General features: G+C 40.5%; 2 non-coding genes across 2 annotated transcripts; one reads left to right on the top strand and one right to left on the bottom strand.

Moving 5' to 3' along the window:
- Window positions 1-626: 626 nt before the first annotated feature.
- On the bottom strand, window positions 627-733 carry LOC112788197 (small nucleolar RNA R71). The gene has a single exon (XR_003195572.1). It is a non-coding gene; the product is annotated as a small nucleolar RNA R71 (small nucleolar RNA).
- Window positions 734-11,234: 10,501 nt separating this feature from the next.
- Window positions 11,235-11,338, top strand: LOC112788408 (small nucleolar RNA R71). The gene has a single exon (XR_003195773.1). It is a non-coding gene; the product is annotated as a small nucleolar RNA R71 (small nucleolar RNA).
- The last annotated feature ends 1,795 nt before the right edge of the window (window positions 11,339-13,133 follow it).

The following is a 13,133-nucleotide window of genomic DNA, read 5'->3' as shown; positions in this document are numbered from 1 at the left end:
TCTCTTTGCTTGTACTTGTTGGTTGTATGACAGGGAGAAGAAGCGGGGCTTCAACTTCCTTTGATTCTGAACCTGAGAGAATCTTCCTTAGACTAAGGAGGGAGGCAAGAGAAAAACGTGTAGTTGGTGCTGAAGAAGAAGAGGAACACTTTGAGGAATACTTTAAACCAAACATGGAAGAAAACATGGAAAACCATCGTGAAGAAGAAGCTCACAACCATGGCGGAAGAGGACGAGCAAATCATGCTGGGGAGGATAGAAGAGTTTTAGGCTCTTACATCAATCCAAACCCAGGAAACTGTGGAAATAGCATTCAAAAGCCAACCATCCATGCCAACAATTTTGAACTAAAATCACAGCTCATCACCCTTGTTCAGAACAACTGTTTGTTCGGAGGAAGTGTCCAAGAAGACCCCAATCAACATCTAACCACCTTCCTGAGAGTATGTGACATAGTGAAATCTAATGGTGTTCATCCTGACGCCTATAGACTGCTCTTATTTCCATTCTCACTCAAGGATAAGGCAGCCAAGTGGCTGGAGTCTTTCCCAAAGGAGAGCTTGACAACTTGGGAAGATGTGGTGAACAAATTCTTAGCAAGATTTTACCTTTCTCAACGAATCAATAGGCTGAGAGCTGAGGTCCAAACTTTCAGGCAATAAGATGGTGAGACTCTATATGAAGCATGGGAGAGGTTTAAAGACCTAACACGGAGGTGCCCACCAGATATGTTCAATGAATGGGTGCAGCTGCACATTTTCTATGAAGGGCTCTCTTATGAGTCAAAGAAGGCCATAGACCATTCATCCGGAGGATCTTTGAACAAGAAGAAGACCATTGAGGAGGCCATAGATGTCATTGAAACTGTAGCAGAGAATGACTACTTTTATGCTACCGAAAGAGGGAACACAAGAGGAGTAATGGAGCTAAATAATGTAGATGCTCTGCTGGCCCAAAACAAGCTCATTACCCAATAACTGGCTGACCTCACCAAGAAGATAGAGAGGAACCAAGTAGCAGCAATCACCACTTCATCAACAACCCAAGAAGGAGTGAATGAAGAAGCAGAGGGAAGTCAGGAGCAAGCCAACTACATTGGGAATTCACCTAGACAAAACCATGATCCATACTCCAAGACCTACAACCCTGGATGGAGGAATCACCCAAACTTTGGGTGGGAAAATCAACAAGACCAAAGCCTTGATCAAAGATGCCCAAATCCCAACAATGCAGCCCACCAACACTTCACATCTAGACCATATCAACACTTCCATAACAACACCTCTCCACATTCATATCAAGGCCAAAATAACCCTCCTAAGCCTGACCTATCATCATTAGATGACAGAATATCAAGGATTGAGAATCTACTTGAAGGCATAGGCAAGGAGATTCAAGACAACAAGGTGTTCAAGGAGGAAGTGCGAGCCAGTTTCAAGAACCAGGGAGACACAATCAAGAGGTTGGAATCTCAAGTGGGGTATCTCTCTGAACAAATTCCCAAACCCACAGATGGATTCCCAAGTGACACAGAGAAGAATCCGAGAGGTGAAACAAAGAAAGTAAGATGGGAAGATTGCAAGATGGTCACTATAAGTGATAAGGAGACTGTCGACAAGCCAAGCAAGCTGTCAGAACAACCTGAAGATACCTCACTAGAGAAGAAGGAAAAAGATCATCAAGAACCAGAAATCTCACAACAGGAGCTGCTGAGACTCTATGCACCTTTTCCCCAACTGCTCAATGGTGCTGTGGAGAAGAGAATATACTCAAGGTTTCTAGATTTGTTTGCATCTCTGCATGTTAACATACCATTCATCAAGACTATTCAACAAATGCCTGCATACATCAAGTATATGAAGGAGCTGCTTCCCAGGAAAAGCTCACTCAAGGGAGGCCAAACTATAGTGATGAACAAGGAGTGCAGTGCCCTCATTCAACCACAGTTGCCTACGAAAAGAAAAGATCCAGGGAGTTTTCATGTCCCCTGTGCCATAGGGGAAACAATGTTTGATAGAGCACTCTGCAATTTGGGAGCAAGCATCAACTTAATGCCCTTATCCCTGGTGAAGAGGCTGCAGATCAATGAGATATTACTCACAGATGTAGTCATCAGGCTGGCTGACAAAACTCAAAAACAAGCAATAGGGGTGGTGGAAAATGTGTTGTTAAAGGTTGGGAAATACTTTCTTCCCACAGACTTTGTCATCTTGGACATGGAAGAGAGTCACACGCACCCAGTCATATTGGGAAGACCATTCCTAGCTACAGCCAGAGCACTCATAGATGTGGAGCGAGGGGAGCTAATATTGAGGATCCATGATGAATGACTCAGTTTTAATGTCTTCAAACTCTCGCAAGAAGCAGACCAAGAAAACAAAGAACCAAGCAAAGATCATAATGAGCTGACAGAGGAAGCAAGCACTGAAGCACAACCAGCCCATCTGGGAAAGCCCTTGGTTGATGAACAAGGAAATAAGCAGTTGTCACAACTCAAGGAAAAGCTGGAGGAACCTAAACCACCAGAGACATGTGAAGACAACAACAAAATTCTCTTAGAAGAAGAAGTCACCAAGAGCAAGGCAACATCAAAAGGGACAAAGAAGAAGGTACCAAGGGGGTGGAGGAACAAGAAGATCCTTACGGAAGACTTCTCTCCAGGAGATAAAGTGATCTCAGCTTACTTCCCAGATATCCCCCCTAATCTCTCCACTGTACCATCTTAGTTACCTAAGGTCTTCACTATCAACAGAGTTCTCTCCTTGGAACATGTAGAGATCATTGATACAACCAATGGATATAAGTCCAAGGCAAGAGGGGAGGACTTGAAGCATTATCAACCTCCCTGATGAAGGAGAAACGTCAAGCTAGTGACGCTAAAGAAGTGCTTCATGGGAGGCAACCCATGTTTTATTAGCTTTTACTAGTGAATAAGTCAATATTCATGAATTCCAACCCAAACTTGACAAATACTTGGTGAAATCCTTATATTACAATATATAGTGAAGAACAAGTTTGGTGTTCAAAGCGTGCCAAGAAAGCATGAATGCAATGATGCACATAAACTTGTTATGCTACGATTTAGGAAATTGCACGATCGGCAAAATTCCTTCCGGCAAGTGCACCGGTTATCGTCGTCAAGTAAAAACTCACAATAGAGTGAGGTCGAATCCCACAAGGATTGGTTGAGTGAGCAATTCGGATTAGAAGTGTGTTCTAGTTGAGCGGAATCAAGATTTGAGATGAGAATTGCGGAATGTAAATTTGGCGGGAAAAGTAAATGACAAGAAAATTAAATGGCTGAATCTTAAATTGCATGAATTAAAGAGCAGAATGTAAATTGCTGAAATTAAAAGGGAATGGGGGTGATTGCAAGAATGGAGTTGCAGAATGTAAATAGAAAGTGGAAGTCAGAAATGGGGAATTCATTGGGTTTAGGAGATATTGAAATCTCCGAATCAAAACATGTTTATCTCTTCCTCAACCAATGCGTTCATTAAATTTTGCTTGGCAATCTTATATGATTGGATCCCAATTCCTTGGCTCACCAATGCTCTCTAAAAACAAACAAATTCCCAATCCCTTGGTTTAAATGTTCATAAGAAGAGATGATGCTTGATCACTGATTATACCACACAATTTCATGAACCACAATTTGGTAGGATTACATGTCACAATATCCATCCAAACCCCAATCCAATCCACTGTGAGAAAGCTTCTCTAGCATGAATCCTCCATTCCTTTCCCAAGGCTCCGAAGGATTCCAAGTATGAGTAGTTTCTTTCCCAAGACAACTACTCAATGGAATTAGATCGAGAAGCTTTCTAACAAAATTCAAGAGAAAAGATTGAAGAAGAAGATACACTATTATTGATTCATTGAATTACAATAGAGCTCCCTAACCCAATGAAAGGGGGTTTAGTGAATCATAGCTCTGAATTCAATTACAAAGAAAAGGAAAACTAGCTAGAAGTGAAAGTAAAAGTCCTCTCTAACTTAACTTCTATCCTATTTATACACTTTCTATATTGAGCTTCAGTTGTGCTTCTTGGGCTTTGAGGCCTCTCCTTGCTTTCCTTTTGCCTTGGGTTTATGATCCATAACCTTGATGAGGTTGTTGATCCAAATCCTGTAACATTTATTGAGCCAATTTAGTGATAATCAAATAATGACACATGACTCAATAAATTGAGATTTCAAACTCATCAATCCTTCAGGCCCAATCCCATAAACCATGATATTCAATTGGGTTTCATACCAAAGTAAGTTTAAGTTAATATTTGTGCTCAAAGACTAACTTAAATCACAATATTTTTGGCCCAGAAACCTTTTCCAAGAGTGGCGTTTAAGTTGTAGTTTAAGCTTAAACTGCAGCTTAAACGCCAGACACTTCCAGTGAGGCCTTTTGTAGAAGCACGTTTAAGCTTCAGTTAAGGTTAAACTGAAGCTTAAACGTGGAAATGGAAGAAGGTAGCCCTGGAGAGTCATGTAGTCGAACACGTTTAAGCTTCAGTTTAAGGTTAAACTGAAGCTTAAACGTGGAGATAGGAAAGGCAGCCCTGGAGGTCGAACACGTTTAACCTCCAGTTTGAGGTCAAACTGGAGGTTAAACGTGGAAAAGGGTGGAGGCATACTGGAGGTCGAACACGTTTAACCTCCAGTTTGAGGTCAAACTGGAGGTTAAACGTGGAAGCTTGGAATGGTGGCCCTGGAGGTGTCGAACACGTTTAACCTCCAGTTTGAGGTCAAACTGGAGGTTAAACGTGGAGATGGAGAGAGCAACCCTGGAGTTGAAAAGCTATCGAACACGTTTAAGCTCCAGTTTGAGTCAAACTGGAGCTTAAACGTGGAATGGCTCCCTGGTACTCTTCCTGGTTCTGGCGTTTAACCTCCAGTTTGAGGTCAAACTGGAGGTTAAACGTGGAACTCCTCCCTGGGTGGCATATTCATTCTGGCGTTTAACCTCCAGTTTGAGGTCAAACTGGAGGTTAAACGTGGAATGCTCCTTAAGTGAGGCTTTTCATTCTGGCGTTTAACCTCCAGTTTGAGGTCAAACTGGAGGTTAAACTTCAATCCCAGCATTTCTTATCCTTCATGATTTTGGCGTTTAAGCTCCAGTTTAGGCTTAAACTGGAACTTAAACTCCACATGTGATATTCAAGCTTCCTTTATTGATTTTGTTGCTTCCTTGCTTAGCCTCTTCTTCCCTGAAATCATCCAAACAATTGCATCAAAGTCTTGCAAAATTTCATGAGAAATCTTTCATTCATAGCATTTAAGTAATATAACTAAAACTCATGGAATTTGCATCAAAATCACATTGTTTGGATGGTTCATTACTTTGTTCTTCATTTAACCATTTTTGGTTACTTTAAGCTCAAGAAAATGCATAAAACAACTAAAACTAACAGAAAAATGCTAGTGAAACTAGCCTATGATGCCTTGGCATCACAACACCAAACTTAATACTTGCTTGTCCCTAAGCAAGTCCTGAGTTATTTGAGAAGAAAGTATGAAACAGAAAGCAATTACATTGGCTATATTAGCAAGCATTTGAAGTTCATCAGAAGGGTTTTATGCAGAAAGTTGCAGCATCACTTTTTCATACTTATCAGGTAGGATTATCACTTTTTCATTGCATCTTATCAAAAATTGCACTTTTCTCTTCTTTGTTTTTCTTTTCTTTTTCTTAGAGCTTCTTTTGCTCCTTGTTTGCTTAGTGTCATGTGTTGCACAAGCCTTTGGCATTTTCTTTTTCTTATCAGTGCACTACACATATCCACCTTAGGTATTTTAGTTCACATTTCTTCTTGAGACATTGGTGCCCAGCACCTCTTTGTGTGACTAAATGTTTTGTATTTAGGTTGCTCTTGATAATGGACTTTTGGTTGATAATCCCGGGTTAGTTAACCCAAGTTACCAAGTGTTGAAACACTCCTCAGAACCTATTCATCCAAGCATATCCTTAATACATAAACACCACAGGCATTTGTCTCAGAAGTTCAAACCATTGGTACCTAGCTTATTTTCTCAATTTTTTTGCTTTTTGGTTGCCTTTTTCCGTGGCTTTTTCTTTTTCTTTTTCTTTCTTTTTCATGGCCAAAGACATTTATTCATCAAGATCCATAGACAATGTTCACTTTCTACATAAAAAAAAATGATAATTCTACACTCTAATTTTAGTGATCTGACTAAACAATCAAGCATGCATACCACCACTTAATTCTACTTGATTGTCACTAATTTAGCCAAGTTACTTTTGTTCAAACTTTTCTTTTATTTTTGGAAACAGAACAAGCATGGCACGCACTTGTTTAAGAAGGTGAAGTTATATCCAAACATCTAGGCATTCACTTTATTCAAAGCAATTAACAAACACACATACTAAAAAAAACGACTCATAAAAAAAACTCCACATAACACTTAAATGACTCATGATGAAAACTCGTTCATAAAGACAATTCACCAATTATCATTTGATTATTAAGGAACGAGACCACCTCTTATTTATTGCTTGGTTCTTCTTAATTCTTGGGATCCTGCTTCTTCTTGCTTCCTGCCTCTTTTTGACCACTTGTGCCTCCCTTGTCTTTTCTTATGAGCTTTTTCCAGAATCCAGCTTTTTTCATCGTTTCTTCCACTCCTTTTTCAAGGATCATTGCCTTGTTTATTTCTCCTTCTTTCCTCCCTTTGAAATACTCATCATAAGCTGGGAATGCTGGGTCCATCTTGTGTAGATGTTCCCCTATGTAGTTAAGCTTGATTTGCGAACTGATGTTGTAATCAGCTTGGACTGAGTATCTTGCATTCTGTAAAGTGGTGGCTTCCTTGATTGCCAAGACATTGGCATCTTGGTGTTGGCATATGTGGCTGAAGGATTCCTGTAAGTGTAAATTTTGTTCCCTTTGCAGATCGAAGAATCTTGATTCAAAGTTCCTTTGCATATCCATCATTTTTAGATGAAAGTCCTCTTGTCTCTCCTGAGACCTCATGTATTGTTGAGACATTCCTTCCATGATTTCCTGCATTCTGCTCATATCCATGGGGTCTCTGGGAATTCATTGTCTTCTTTCAGGAGTTGCTTGCTCTTCTTGCTCTTCTTCTCTATCTTCTCCTTCCTGTCTTTCTTGTTCTGCTTCTTGCTCGGCTTCCACTTGTTGCCCTTCTTCATTTCTTCTTCTTGTATGTCTTGGAGGAGTTGGGCCAAGAGTCATTCTGTGCGCAGTTATGGCCAGTCCAGGATATAGCCAATTAGGTCTTTCATCCTCAAGTGGTACTTGGGCATCGATGCATAGTCTAATGATAGTGCTAGGGAAGTGGAGCCAGGATTCAGGGTCACTTTTCTCACTAAACTCTTGTATCTGTTCAGCAATGAGTTTATGAACTTTGATCTCTCCTCCAACCATAATGCAATGTAGCAAGATGGCTCTTTTAGGGACTATTTCTGAAGAGTTTGCAGTGGGTAGGATGGATCTCCTAACTATTGCATACCACCCTTTAGCTTCAGGTGTTAGGTCTCCCCTTCTCAAGACTCTTGGAGCCCCTCTTGTTTTTCTCACCCATTCAGCTCTGATGGCACAAAGGTCTTCAGCAATAGTTGTATAGTCAGGTTCTCCTATCATCCTTTCTTCATAACTTGCTTGGCTGAAATGTATGTTTTTCAGGCCAAGAGTTTTCATGATTGCTTTAGGACTGAAGTCAACTTCCACCCCTCTCACATAGCTTTTGTATGTGGGGTTCTTGGTTTGATCCTCCCTTACTGCATTTGCATAAAACTCTTTCACCAAGTTGATGTTGATTCTAGTGATTGGCTTAGTTAGGAGCTCCCACTTCCTCTTTTTGATCTTTTCCCAAACACCTGGGAACTCATCCTTTTCAAGGTCAAAGGGAACCTCAGCTAGTACCGTTTTAGGTCTCATCCATTCGGCTTGAATCTCATGGAACACTGATCTGTATCTCCATGCATCGAATTCCCTGTTTTCCTCCATTGGCTGCTTGTCTTTTCTTCTTTTGTGGCTAGATGAAGCTGCCATTGGTTTTTTTTTTTAGTTTTGGTAAGTGACAAGCTAAAGTTGACAAGGTGAAGCAAGAAGTGTTGTTGGAGGTGTGGTGAGGTTGTTTTCGGCAAGAGATAGTTATGCTGTGATGAAGGAAAATGTGTATGAAGGAGAATTGGTGGTGTGGGACTCGTTCCCCAAGTGGTTCTTTATAGTGCCCAAGAGTGAAAAATGAACGGCTAGGGTGGTTTGTGAAGGGTGGCTTGATGGTAAATATATGAATTGTAGATAAGGACGATTGGCTTTTCATTTTCTTGGAAGTATTCTGGATGCATTAGGTTGTACATGTAGCTTTCTTTTCTTGCAGAACTTCCTTTTCCCATGTGTTAGTTTCAAAGATTTGTGAATTTTCTTTTTGACCAAGCACGTACCTCCCTTTGTCTTTTTCCTCCATTTTTGTCTTTTCTTTTGTACCTGCACAAACAAACAAATTTGCTATCATTTTTCGGTCCATGTGAATTATGAATAGTATTTGCACATGTAAATCAATGCTTGTCTTTATGAGCTTATAGCCGTGACTTCTACATGTATGCACACTTATTATTTGGACACCAAACTTAGTGTTTGGTTAAGTCTCCTGATGACATGAAATCCATATTGGTTGTCCTTAATGAGTGTGCATAATTCTAATAAATCATAGTCACCTTGGCTCTTTGATTCTAAACAAAGTGACTAACCTAAGTAATTGAAACCAAAGTATTAAAACATGTGAATGGTATACTTGTCATGAATTTTGAGATCCAGAGGAACTTCTTGCTTTTCATAAACTGTGTTCAAAAAGAACACCAAACTTAATGTTTGGTTGTGCACCTTGAATGAAAGATGGAATTCAATTCGAGTAAGATTTGGGAGTGCCATCAAGCACACCAAACTTAGAGACCCATCGTAATTTACATGCAAGGTTTAGTGCACTTAATCAATAGTTGTCCTGAGGATTCAAGTTCATGCATAAGAAACCATGCTTTATTAGATGAAAAGCAAAGCACTAAAGATTAAGGATACTAAAAACATGGGTTGCCTCCCATGAAGCGCTTCTTTAACGTCACTAGCTTGACGGTTGTCCCTTGTTAGGGTGGATTGTAGTGCTTGACGTCCTCTCCTCTCACTATGAAAACGTCCCCACTTGATTCATTCATGACCTCTAAATGTTCCATAGAAAGAACTTTCCTGATTGTGAACACTTGAGGGAGCTGGGAAGGAATGGTTTTGAGGCCAGGTGGGATTGGCAGATAATGACTTGATATCACGTTATCTCCCGGAGAAAAACCTTCAGTGGGAATTTTCTTGTTTCTCCATCCTCTTGGCAATCTCCCTATCACTCTTCCCTTTCTCTTGAGGATTTCTTCATTGACCTTTATGTCAGGAGGATCCTTCTGATCTGTTTCCACTGATTCTTGTGGCTCTAACTCTTGCAACTCTTGTTTGCCTTCCAATGACTGTTTTAGAGTCTCAGCTGCTGGATTACTTTCCTCCAAACACGGATGGCTACTATCATCTTTAGGCTTTTCAGGTTCTGGTTCAGGCTCAGATGCAGGTTTGAAGACTTTGAAAATGAGCTGTTCATCATGTATTCTCAGAATTAGCTCTCCTTGTTCTACATCTATGAGTGCTCTAGTAGTGGCTAGAAATGGTCTGCCCAGAATGATAGGGTGTAAGTAGCTTTCCTCCATGTCCACAATGACAAAGTCTGTGGGGAAATAATAATCCCCCACTTTCACCAGCACATTTTCAACTACCCCTTCAGCTTGCTTCTGAGTTTTGTCAGCCAGTTGTATGATTACATCAGTGGATCTCACCTCATTCAGTTGTAGCCTCTTCATAAGAGTTAGAGGCATCACATTTATGCTAGCTCCTAGATCACAGAATCCTCTGTCAATTTTTGTTTCCCCTATGATGCAAGGGATATGAAAACTTCCTGGGTCCGTTTTCTTAGAGAGTGTGTCCTTCTTGATGAGAGCACTGCATTCTTTGTTCATTGTTACTGTTTGTCCTCCCTTCAAAACTCTTTTTTTGCTTAACAATTCCTTTAAATACTTGATGTGTGTGGGCATTTGATGAAGAATCTCAAGAAAGGGAATATTGACATGAAGAGAGTTAAATGTCTCTAGAAACCTTGAGTAGGTTTTCCTTTTTTCACCTCCTCCTAACCTCTCAGGAAAAGGTGCTTTTGGTTGGTATATTTCCATCATGCCTTTTTGCAGTTCCTTGGCTTGCTCAGTTCCACCTTCTTGCTTAACTTCTTCCACACCTTCCTTCAAGATTTCTGGTTCCTGCTCTGAGGGCCTGATTCCTTCTTCTTCTGAGACTTCCTTCATTATGGTGATGGCTTTGCATTCTTCCCATCTTACTCTCTTTTGTTCCCCTTTAGGATTCTTTTCTGTGTCACTAGGGAACACTGCAGTTGATTTGGGTGCCTGTTGAGATAGCTCTCCTACTTGAGATTCCATCCTTTTGAGTTTTTCACCATGGTTTCTTAAGGTAGTTCTCACATCATCCCTGAAGCTCTTCAGTTCAATGATGTCTTGACTCATGGTTGCCATAATTCCTTCTATTCGGTTTAATTGATCTTGAAATTGTTGGTTCGGATTAGGTTGGGTATGTTGATTATCTTGGCCATGATATGATGATTGGGGGTAAGTGTTTTGTGTGGCTTGGTATGATCTTTGGTTGGAGTTTTGGTATGTGGAATTGTTTTGTTGGTTGTGGTTGTAAGGTTTGTGGTTTTGTGGTTGGGTTTGTTGGTTTCCCCACCCAAAGTTTGGGTGGTTTCTCCAGCCTGGGTTGTAAGTGTTGGAATGTGGATCATATGATTGCCTTCCCACATAGTTAGCCTCATCCCAATCACCTCCTTCAATGCCTACTTCCTCTTGATCTTGTGTGTGTATTGCAGCCACTTGCTTTGTTTCTAATTGCCTGGTAAGCTCTGCTAGTTGCTTGGAAAACACCTTGTTTTGGGCTAGAATTGTATCAACATGGTTCAGCTCCATGACTCCCTTAGTGTTGTGTCTTTCTGATGCATAGTAGTACTCATTCTCAGCCACTGTCTCGATCACTTCAATGGCTTCTTCCACAGTCTTTTTCCTGTTCAATGAACCTCCTGATGAATGGTCTACAGCCTTCCTTGATTCATAAGAGAGCCCATCATAGAAGATGTGCAGTTGCACCCAATCATGGAACATGTTTGGTGGGCATTTCCTTGTCAAGTCCTTGAATCTCTCCCATGCCTCGTAGAGAGTTTCACCATCTTGTTGTCTAAAAGTCTGAACCTCAGATCGAAGCCTATTGACCTTTTGTGGAGGGTAGAAACGTGCCAGAAACTTGCTTTCCACCTCATCCCATGTTGTTAGACTCCCCCTTGGGAATGATTCCAGCCACTTAGCTGCTTTGTCCCTAAGTGAAAATGGGAACAAAAGCAGTTTATAGGCATCTTCCTGGACTCCATTGGACTTCACAGTGTCACAAATTCTCAGGAATTTTGTGAGATGTTGGTTTGGGTCTTCATTAGCACTTCCTCCAAAGGAACAATGATTTTCCACAAGTGATATTAGCTGTGGCTTGAGCTCAAAATTGTTGGCCTGAATGGGTGGTTTCTGGATGCTACTACCACAATTCCCAGAGGTTGGGTTTATGTATGAACTAAGAACCCTCCTCTCAGGGATGGCATCGTTTCCATCAGCTCTCTCATGGTTGTGAACTTCTCTATCCATGTTGAGATCTAAAGCTTCCTCAAAATTGTCCTCAGATTCTCCTTCAGATTCCTCTTCTCCCACTACTCTCTTCCCTCTTGCTTCCCTTCTAAGTCTATGAAGGGTCCTCTCTGGTTCGGTATATGGAGGAGTTGATGTCTCTCCTCTCCTACCTGTCATACAAGAACACAGCTCAAACACAAACAAGTGAAATACTCTTGGTTAATGGAAGAGTATGGTTAGCTCAATTGAGGAATTAATTCAAACAGTTAGTGAGTCAGTGAGTTAGTTGCATGAGTTTAAAGGCATAAAGAAGGAAAGCATGTAACCAAGTGCAGGAATTAAAATTCAACAAGTATCTTGAACAGAATTAACAAAGCAAGAGAAAATTGCTCAATCTAGTTAGCTTCCAATTTGAGAATTGTCAATCGAAAACCAATCCCCGGCAACGGCGCCATAAACTTGATGCACATAAACTTGTTATGCTACGATTTAGGAAATTGCACGATCGGCAAAATTCCTTCCGGCAAGTGCACCGGTTATCGTCGTCAAGTAAAAACTCACAATAGAGTGAGGTCGAATCCCACAAGGATTGGTTGAGTGAGCAATTCGGATTAGAAGTGTGTTCTAGTTGAGCGGAATCAAGATTTGAGATGAGAATTGCGGAATGTAAATTTGGCGGGAAAAGTAAATGACAAGAAAATTAAATGGCTGAATCTTAAATTGCATGAATTAAAGAGCAGAATGTAAATTGCTGAAATTAAAAGGGAATGGGGGTGATTGCAAGAATGGAGTTGCAGAATGTAAATAGAAAGTGGAAGTCAGAAATGGGGAATTCATTGGGTTTAGGAGATATTGAAATCTCCGAATCAAAACATGTTTATCTCTTCCTCAACCAATGCGTTCATTAAATTTTGCTTGGCAATCTTATATGATTGGATCCCAATTCCTTGGCTCACCAATGCTCTCTAAAAACAAACAAATTCCCAATCCCTTGGTTTAAATGTTCATAAGAAGAGATGATGCTTGATCACTGATTATACCACACAATTTCATGAACCACATTTTGGTAGGATTACATGTCACAATATCCATCCAAACCCCAATCCAATCCACTGTGAGAAAGCTTCTCTAGCATGAATCCTCCATTCCTTTCCCAAGGCTCCGAAGGATTCCAAGTATGAGTAGTTTCTTTCCCAAGACAACTACTCAATGGAATTAGATCGAGAAGCTTTCTAACAAAATTCAAGAGAAAAGATTGAAGAAGAAGATACACTATTATTGATTCATTGAATTACAATAGAGCTCCCTAACCTAATGAAAGGGGGTTTAGTGAATCATAGCTCTGAATTCAATTACAAAGAAAAGGAAAACTAGCTAGAAGTGAAAG

Source organism: Arachis hypogaea, chromosome 20 (genome assembly GCF_003086295.3).
Source record: "Arachis hypogaea cultivar Tifrunner chromosome 20, arahy.Tifrunner.gnm2.J5K5, whole genome shotgun sequence".
NCBI classification, from domain to species: domain Eukaryota; kingdom Viridiplantae; phylum Streptophyta; class Magnoliopsida; order Fabales; family Fabaceae; genus Arachis; species Arachis hypogaea.
Note: the sequence above shows the minus strand (reverse complement) of the source record. Positions and strands in the feature narration are given on the sequence as shown.